Here is a 9290-nt window from a genome sequence, read left to right on the forward strand (position 1 = left end):
ATTACTTTCCTTAATTTTTTGTTATTGTGTATTGTGTTCTTTTTTGCTGACCTTCCTTATACTTTTGTTATTGTGTATTGTGATTTCTTTTAGTGAATTTAATCCTGTGTGCACAACTCAGAGTTGCAAATGTGAGATGTCTAACTATATAAATATATATAATCAAGCCATAAATAAGTGCTGAAGCCACACTGAGAGCTTCAGTAACATCTTGGAAAAGGAAGAAGCTGCAGTTGAGTAATTATCTCCTGCCCATCAGAAAGGAGAACATTCCTGATGAGAGAAACTGGTTAGCACACAATGGCAGACCCAGAAAGACAAATGGCCCCCATAACACCAGTGGTGCTGTAATTTCAGGAATCTCACAACACAGAAATGGAGGGGAAAGGGGAGAAGGTTCAGGAAGCACAAAAACTCTAGAGGCCAAGAGCTAGCTGGCAAGGTGAAGAAATGGAAGGAACCCTGAGAAAGTCACAACCACCAACTTTCAAGAAAGGTAATTCCTTGTCAACAGCAGAAGGAGCCTTCAGGAAACAAGGGAAAGGCAATACCCAGTCTCCTCGGGGCCATGCAAGTCATTGGAAAGGACTAAGGAAAAATAGTTCAAGTAGAACAATTTAAATTAATTTAAAAGGGAAAAAGTTTGTGTTTGTTTAAACAAATAAATATAGTAGAAAAATATTAGTGGAGGGTTAGGGTTAGGGTAGTGTATTTAGTAGTGTATTTAGAATTAAGAATTTCATGTGACTGGAGTATAGAATGGTAAATAAAGCAGAACTGGATAGGCAGGGGACACGATAAAAATAATTCATGGGAATAAGGGGGAAAAATCAAAACTTTGTGATATACATCTTCATATATATCTAAGATATCTTTATTATGAAGTATACTTTTATAACAAAATTGTTCCATTTCTTGTCTTGTTCTGACATCAAAAGAATCCAGAACCTCTCTCTCTCTCTCTGTGTATATACATATACATACCTACATACATACATACATACATATAAAATATGAGTCAAAAATAGTACAAAATGCAATAAATGACATTATTTAACAATAAACAATATAAATATTGTTAAAATAACTATTGACAATTCTTAAAAGCCAGATTAAAGAGGTGTGTCTTAAATTCCTTTCTGAAATGTCATGAGAAGGGAGTTCACATTTTGGAACCCATACATGACAAGGCCTTTTGCTGTAAGTACAATAAATTGGCCTTTATAACTAAAAGTGTCCTCAAAGGGATTGCTTATTTTGATCTTAATTACCAGATAAATTAAGATACTAGGTCATTATCTTCAATGACCTAACCCCAAGCTATTTCAAAACTTTAAAAGTTAAGGCCAACACCTTAAATTTAACAACTGAACAAACAGTTGAGATCCAGTGTAGATCTTCCAATATCAGTGATATGAGATTGCATAATGTTGGCAGTTTTTCTGTAGCATTTTGCATCAAATACAGCTTCTGCCACTGGAAAAACCTGATCGTCAGGCTTTTCTCAAAAGCAATGCACCTCAAAACAGGCACAAGCAGGAATTCAAGGATGCAAATCTCTAAGCAAATTTAGTGTTGTTTTTTTTTAAAAAAACAGCTAATGAAGCCATTGAAAATAATTGTATACCTGCTGTATATCAGATGCAAACCCTATTTATAGTGAAGTTAAGGTTTAAATTCTTGTGCCTTTTTAATCCTATCTGTGTTTTGCAGAAGTGTTGGAACTATTTTTTTTGGAAGGAGGATAATTTCCACCTGTCTTTTGTTTCAGTAACATGCTAATCTGGTTTCAGGCTATTCTTACCTTGCATTTATCTGCACTACCTGTTTGCGCTTCTCCAGGTGCCAAACTGTTTCAGGATGGTGATGTCATTCTGTACTCACCCCTCACCCACTGTGAAAGCTATCTTTAGGGGTGTTTTTCTGCTGCATTTTCTAAGTGTTGTTTTCCTGTTTCAGTTGCTTAAACTGGAGCTGCCATTTTGCCTGGTTTTTTTAAAGCCAATTCCTTCAATTGGCTACATTGCAGAGGTAAGATTGCCCCATCAACTGGTTTCATGGTTGCTGTGGACTCTTAATATCTTTCAGTATGAGTTTTCAGAACAGTGCTGCAGGAATTATAACATTTGCCCTTCACATTGAACACTGCTGGATTTGAACCCAACGGAAACTGAAAAATATATAAATCTTTCCTTGAACTTCATCCATTTTCATTTAGTCTCCTTAAAAAAATAACTTGATTAATTGATTGATATTCTGTGTAATCATTTTTCTTATCACTTAAGGCAAAATCTTGCTACCTGGGATTTGGGAACCTTGCTATATGAAACCAGCATAAAACTATTGCAGTATTTCATGAACAGTACACTGGGGATAAATATAACAACATTCTATTACCATTAAATCCGCTGAGAAGTATCCTTAGACTACCGGTATACACTTGCATATTCGGGAGGAATTCAAGCCTGTTCCAAGCAGACTAAACCACAATAACTGAATCTGGTTTCCTGTTGATCAACAGTAGCTTTACCTGCATTTAATTTCAGTTTGCTCACTCTCATATGGTCAGTTTTTGGGCTTGGATGGTAGGAACCAAGTATTACCCATATGTTGATGGCAGCCAATTCCAAAGCCCTAAATAATACTCCTCGGGATATTATTTCACATAAATTTTGAATAGTTTAGGAAACAAAATTGATAACACAGCACTCTTGATTCTGAAGAGCATTTCTCCAACCTCATCTTTGGGACATCTGTTTCTTCATTTTGTAGCTTGTTATTATGAATCCAATCAGCATTTACACATTTTGACTGTGCAATGTATTGGGATTTTTACTTGTACTGATTCACGTGTCTCTTTGAATGCTGCTTAAAGGTTGCTCAATGGTGTGTCTGTGTAATGGTCAATGACTAAGCCAGACTTGCTGTCTCAAAGAAAATCATTGGTTGATTTGGGGCAGGAGTGGGTTCCTTTAAACCTATTGGCCACTGCCTAGTGGCCAACCATATAACTAGCTGCGCAGCAGCTACTGTTTCAGTTCTGTTCCTGTTTGCCTCAATAAAGCATGTTCCTGTTTGCAACTTTCTGTCTCGCTTATTGCCTGCAAAGAACCGGCTACACAACAGACTGGACAGGTGATATAAATAAACAGAACTAAGCATTATTTAATGAATGTAATAATAAGAGAATTTGACTACTGGTACCACAAATTAATTTGTAGACACAAGAAATATACCTAGCTTTAGATTTCATCCTAGGACTTGCTGTTTAAATCCAGTACTGTCCTTGTTGTCTTTCCATGGCTACATTTCAGTCTGTCAATAATATTTTTTACAACATCACACACATAACTACAGAGAGTTCATATCTGAACAGTAGGAAAATGGCATTATTTCATCTTGTAAATAAAGGAAGGAAGAACTCAGATAATTCAACCTGTTAAAACCTAAAGCCTTAATATAACCTACTTCTTAAATGAATATCACTTTTTTAAAAAGATAATGAAGTTCATCAATGATTATCTTGCCATAATTCATAATGCAATCTTTAAAATTTGCATATTGAGCAATTGGCACACAAATTCTTTCCCACCCTACACATACAAATACCAGCAAAGTTTTAAGCACACCAGCTAGATGATCATTTTCTTCTATAACCAATTCATAGATCATACTGTAAAAATCAAAGTTATACATAAATGAACAGAAGGCAAACATCCACTTACATATTTCCTGGTGGAATGGCCTTTTTTCCTTTATTTACTCTCAGTGGAATTGATATTTAGGGTGCGAGGGAACAAACTTCTTTGATACTGAGGCCCCAGAAGATGTAAACCCATATCAAATTCTGGTTATTACTAATGGAATCAATTTTCTATTTCCTTTGTGACATGAAGACAGGCGAAGAATACAGACTGCTATATGACTAAATTTAGAGATAGACAGGATAAGTATGATGCAGTTGATTCTTCTGGCCTCAAGTCCTGTTTGGGAGTTAGCCAGAAACTTGACACAATTTTCTCTATATTGTACAGTATCTATATGTGATCTATACTTTTCAGTGTATGTCTCAGTATTGGATGAAGTTATTTATTGAATTAGTTTTTAATGTTTTGTATGATAGTTTAGTTTCTGCTAGTAGGCTTAATGGTCCATTTCAGTGTTACTTGCTTCAGCAATGACTCCTGTCTGGATTATCAGGAAAGTGGCCATTATTCAATGGAAGAGCACACATCGGAGTACCAGAGGTTTTGGTTTCAAAGGATGGCATCCACTGCTTTGAATATGTTTCTCCTGGAAAATTATGCATAAATTTATATGTTTTGAGTATATTGTTATGAATAATTTTGCATACGTTCAAGTCAGGATAAAGTGGCTGCTACTATACTGTATATTCATTTTGTAACAGTAAATAGGCAATGAATTTTATTTGAAGTTACATATAACATAATCTTGCATATCCTTACCTGTGAATAAATTAATGGTAAACCAGAAATTAACTCTACTCCTGTATAAATAACAACATCAAATAGAATGAAATAAATATTTTGTGACTTATTATTTAAAAATTAATACATGATTATGATTAAAATACTAAAACTGAAAAAGAGCCATATACCATCAGCACATAACTAACCTAGTCTTTAATCAAGAATTAAATTTATACCATATAGCAACCTATTGCTTCTCCTTTTTATAATAAAAAGACATTATTCCAGGTATTTGAAGATTTTGCTATCAGTATTGCATAGATGGTTTGTGTTTTCTGAGTGACACATATCCTCTTAGTGCCCTTCATGGCAATATAAGCTCTAGAGCTTTGGGTGCTTTTTGAAAACTTTAATTTTTGTAATGGCATTTTTCAACCCCCTGCTTCTAATATTCATTGCCTAGTTTGTCTTCCGATCATATAAATCACATGAACTGTGGTCATAATTACAGAACAAAGAGCTGGAGATAATTGGTTGCAGAAAGTTGTACACAAGAGGAAAAGAACCTCATTTTCCTTAGTAGGCAGAGTTGTAGTTTCTTTCCAAATTTTATTTTCAACGGGCTGCAGGCAGAAGGAAGAGATCAGCAAGATTGCCTCCAGGAGCAAAGGCTGGTTTCTTCTATGCCTGGCAGCACTAGAAGACTTGGCAGCACTTGGGCGCTCACCTCAAAAGAAGCATTGTCCTTGTTAGTTGTTAATTGACGTTTTATGTTATGTTGTCTCCAGAAAGATCAAAGCATTCACAGAAACACCTTAATAAAAATACAGTCAATTAATTGTTTAATTGAAAACATTCTTTAAATGTTAATTAAGGATTAACATTTAATCCTGCTTTACTGTTGTTTGCCTGGTTTGACTATTTTTTTTTCTTGCTGCAGACAGTTAGACCATAACTTTCTCTGGCTGGTTGTTGTTGCTGTGCCATAGTCTGTGTGATGCAAATGGTGTCTGTTTATTTGGTTGCCTCTGAGTCATGGTCTGGTTTCGGGTTGTTTGGCTGGCTGGCTGTTGTTGTTAAGATGTGGTCCAGTTTCTTGTGGGGTGTTGTGATTTTAGCTGCTGTGTGGTGGGGTGCCTGTTTGTTCATTTTAAATTCTGCCTTCGGGATTGAAGTAGTTCTTTTGTCCTCAGTGGTGGGTAGATTAGGTCCACGTCAATGTGTCTGTTTATTGACTTAGTGGTGGAGAACCAGGTTTCGAGGAACTCTCTTTTTCCCCTTGATTTTGCTTGGGTTACAACTGTGGTCCTGGTTAGGTGGAACTTGTGTCCTTCTGAGTCATTGTGGATGGATATGAGGAATAGTGGGTCATGTCTTTTGATACCCAGGAAGTGTTCATGCAGTCTGGTGGATAGTTTCCTTCCTGTTTGGCCCACATAGTTCTTTTCACAGTTGCTGCACTGGATTCGGTATATGACTCCTGATCTTTGGTTTGTTTCTGTCTGTTCTGCCTATTTCTTTTCTTCCATGTCTATTTTTATCCAAAATCCATTCTCACGCTCAGATCTCATCTGAGATTTGATCTGAGATCCCAGATTGTTGGGGGCAATTAAGCTGACTTTGTAATAATGCCGCTTGGGGTGTGTGTGAAAGCCCTAATAAGCAGGCATATACATAGAATGAAGGTTACTGCTAAGCTTGTAAGCCACCCTGAGTCTTCGGAGAAGGGCGGGATATAAATGGAATTAAAAAAATAATAAATGGAATTAAATCTTTACATTCTTTAGGAACTCTCTCAGGTTTTCGCCGTCATTAAACATATTAATCTTACTTTTGGATTTCAGTCCATTCCTTTGTTACATATGCATATGAATAGACTAGACAAAATTGTATACATCAATAAAAATAACATTCACCATTTTCTTTTAAAGAAGTTCCACATTGTATTTGTAACAATCTGTAGCATGTTGAGGAACATTCACTGTCATCATACTTCAGTTGCAGTTAATAAATTGCACCTTCCCTGAAAAGAAAAGGTGATGGATTGAAAAATGTTTAGCACACCCATGCATAATTGATAGGCTCCCTAGTGCAAATAAGTGTCTACTAAATAATTAAATTTAATCTCATTATAAGAGTTTTCATAATGGGATAATTTAATTAAATGAAAGCCAAAGGATTTCTATGGGTTGAAAGATGCTCATGTTGCTATATTTGGCTAATGGTTTGGGGATGCTAGAGTGAAGAAGGGCAATTCACAGAGGTGCATGCATTATTTAATGAATCCCTTCAAGATAGAAGGACAGATCAATGATAAAATGACAAGTTATCACTGCTTACAAAGCACATTTAAACAAACTGGTAAATGTTCAAAAAGAAGAAGTATGCAGTCTCTTATAAGGGAGGAGTTTTACTGACATTTACTCATTCTTTTCTTCTCAGATGCTTTATTTTGTTACATTGTTATATTATAAAATTTTGTCTCCATGTCAGAATGAAAATAAAAACAAAACCTTACAAGCTACTGGACAGTTAGCTCTAAGTGAAATTATAATGGCTGCATCATGTATATATGATACTAAAAACGGATAGCTGTGTCATGTGGGACCCATTAACAAGCTTTTTCAGTGGGCAGAGTTTGGGGTTGTGTCTCCAGAAGCACTTATCTATACTAGATTTTTCAATCCATACAGACTAAGTAGTTGTCTTGCAGGTGATCAGTTATGAATTAACATGAAGGGCAAAATGTGCATCTGAGAATGAGGAAAAAAATTTCTGTGAACAATTATGATCAAAATACAAACTCATAAAATGCAACGGAAGTGACCCAGACTAAATTAATTGCTTAATTATATATCTAGAAATGCAACCACAAAGTTTGTGCATAAACAAAAATAGTGGTAGATTTCTGTAGACTACAAGCATAAGTTTGCTGCATGTGAATGAACATAGCTGAGTTGATTTGTTTCAGATTAAAATTCAAGAAAAGAAACCACAAACATAAGAGGAAACTGCAATACGGTAATGGCTTTTGCACTGAAATATCATAAATCAGGAACAGAGGTTTTTTTGAAAATGTCTCTGATTACCCAACAATAAACTGTAACTTTTCTGGAAGACTGTGAAAATGTATGAATATCTTAAAAAGGAGTTTTAAAATATATCAGAGGAGATGCATATACTCTGTTGGGAAGTTATGTTCCATCATCTGTTTTAATCATGCTATCAAATGTTCAGAAGATATCATATAGTCCTGTATTTATATTGCGAAAGGCCATTGCAACAAAAATTAAGCTTTGTCATTTTGTATGTATGCATGTGTGTCAAAAAGCAGATCTAGAATAGATATAAACTTTCATTTTCAGGAATGTTGCATCACCATCACACCACAGAAGAACATGCAAACACAGATGTGTCCATAATTGTTAGAAATAAGAAAGTTCTATTGAACTTTTAATTGCAATAATTGATTTGATTGTTTAATTATTACTGATAGTTATATTCAGTTGCATACCGTAATTATTTTTTTCCAATTTCTTTTATTTGTCAACCAATATTTGTATTTTGAAAATTACACAACTTTCAAGCTGAGTTAAAAGCACCATATTAACATGTTTTCAATCATCATTCAATATTCTATAGCATTTAAATAATTATGTCAGTCGCAAGGAACCATAACAACTTTGTGAGTAGGCCAAAGCAGTTTCTTTATTGTTGATCACCCATTTCACAAGAATCTCACTAGCGTGGTGGCTGCATTCTCTTGGGAACCAATACATAAGGTTTCACTAATCAACTCTATGATGTTTCTTTCTAGGAAACAATTCCTGCCTCTTTAGTCACCCACTTTAGCCAGTGATTCCATAATAATTATGTAGAATTGTTTAAAACAAACCATGCAATCTTGGAACTTTGTCCATTCAACATAGGTATTCTGAATGTCTATGGATATTCTTAGTCATCCAGCTCATGGTTCTCAGAACTGAAAAAGCTTCTTGGGATTAGAAGCGAAATGTCTTCAAGGAAAAACAAAGTCCAGTTGCCTTTTGAAAAAGCACCTTTGGGACATTAATATTCTGAGTTAGCATCCCATTTAGGAAAAGGAACAAATATTTGTTAATCCAAAAGTCTTAAGAATGATTTTATGAATTTTATGCCATTTGCAAAACCATATAATTCACATAAATGATCTCATTTGCAATAAAATCTCCATTGAACAGACAAATCCTTGATTCAGTGATCATTCATTATGCAAAAAATATGTCTGCTGATCTGAAGTCAAATCAATAAAAAATTGAATGTTTTGGGACTACTGATAAACATTATATAATATCAAACTACTTTTATGATTGGTTTAGAATGTAGTTTTAGTTTAGTTTCCAGAAGTAAATGTGTATAAGTTTGTTTGGCATTTAGTTTGATCTCAGTAAGATGTGTAATTGGGTATCATCATAACATCATATGATTTACTATTCTACTGCTTTTCTTGGACAAAATCTTACACTAGAATTTGATATGACAGTTACCTTTGTACTATATCATAATAAAAAGGTAATTGATTGATACTCATTTATTATGTATTTGGTAAGTTAGAAGGAAAACATAAAAAACATAAAAAGAAATATTAGCATAGAACAAAGAAACTGGTCTAGCATAATTGAGAGTCTTCACATTTGGGACTTCTTTATTATGCATTATTTCCTGTCAGGTATTTCAAAACATTCTGGTTTGGCAGCCTATTGGACATTTGATCACCTTGATATTGATATTAATAGTGCCAGATGGTTCGAGTTCCATGTTATTTACCCCTCCCCCCAACAATCCACAATTCCAGTCTTTAAAATACAAGATAGTACCACA

This window comes from Vipera ursinii, assembly GCF_947247035.1.
Source record: "Vipera ursinii genome assembly, chromosome: 3".
NCBI classification, from domain to species: Eukaryota; Metazoa; Chordata; class Lepidosauria; order Squamata; family Viperidae; genus Vipera; species Vipera ursinii.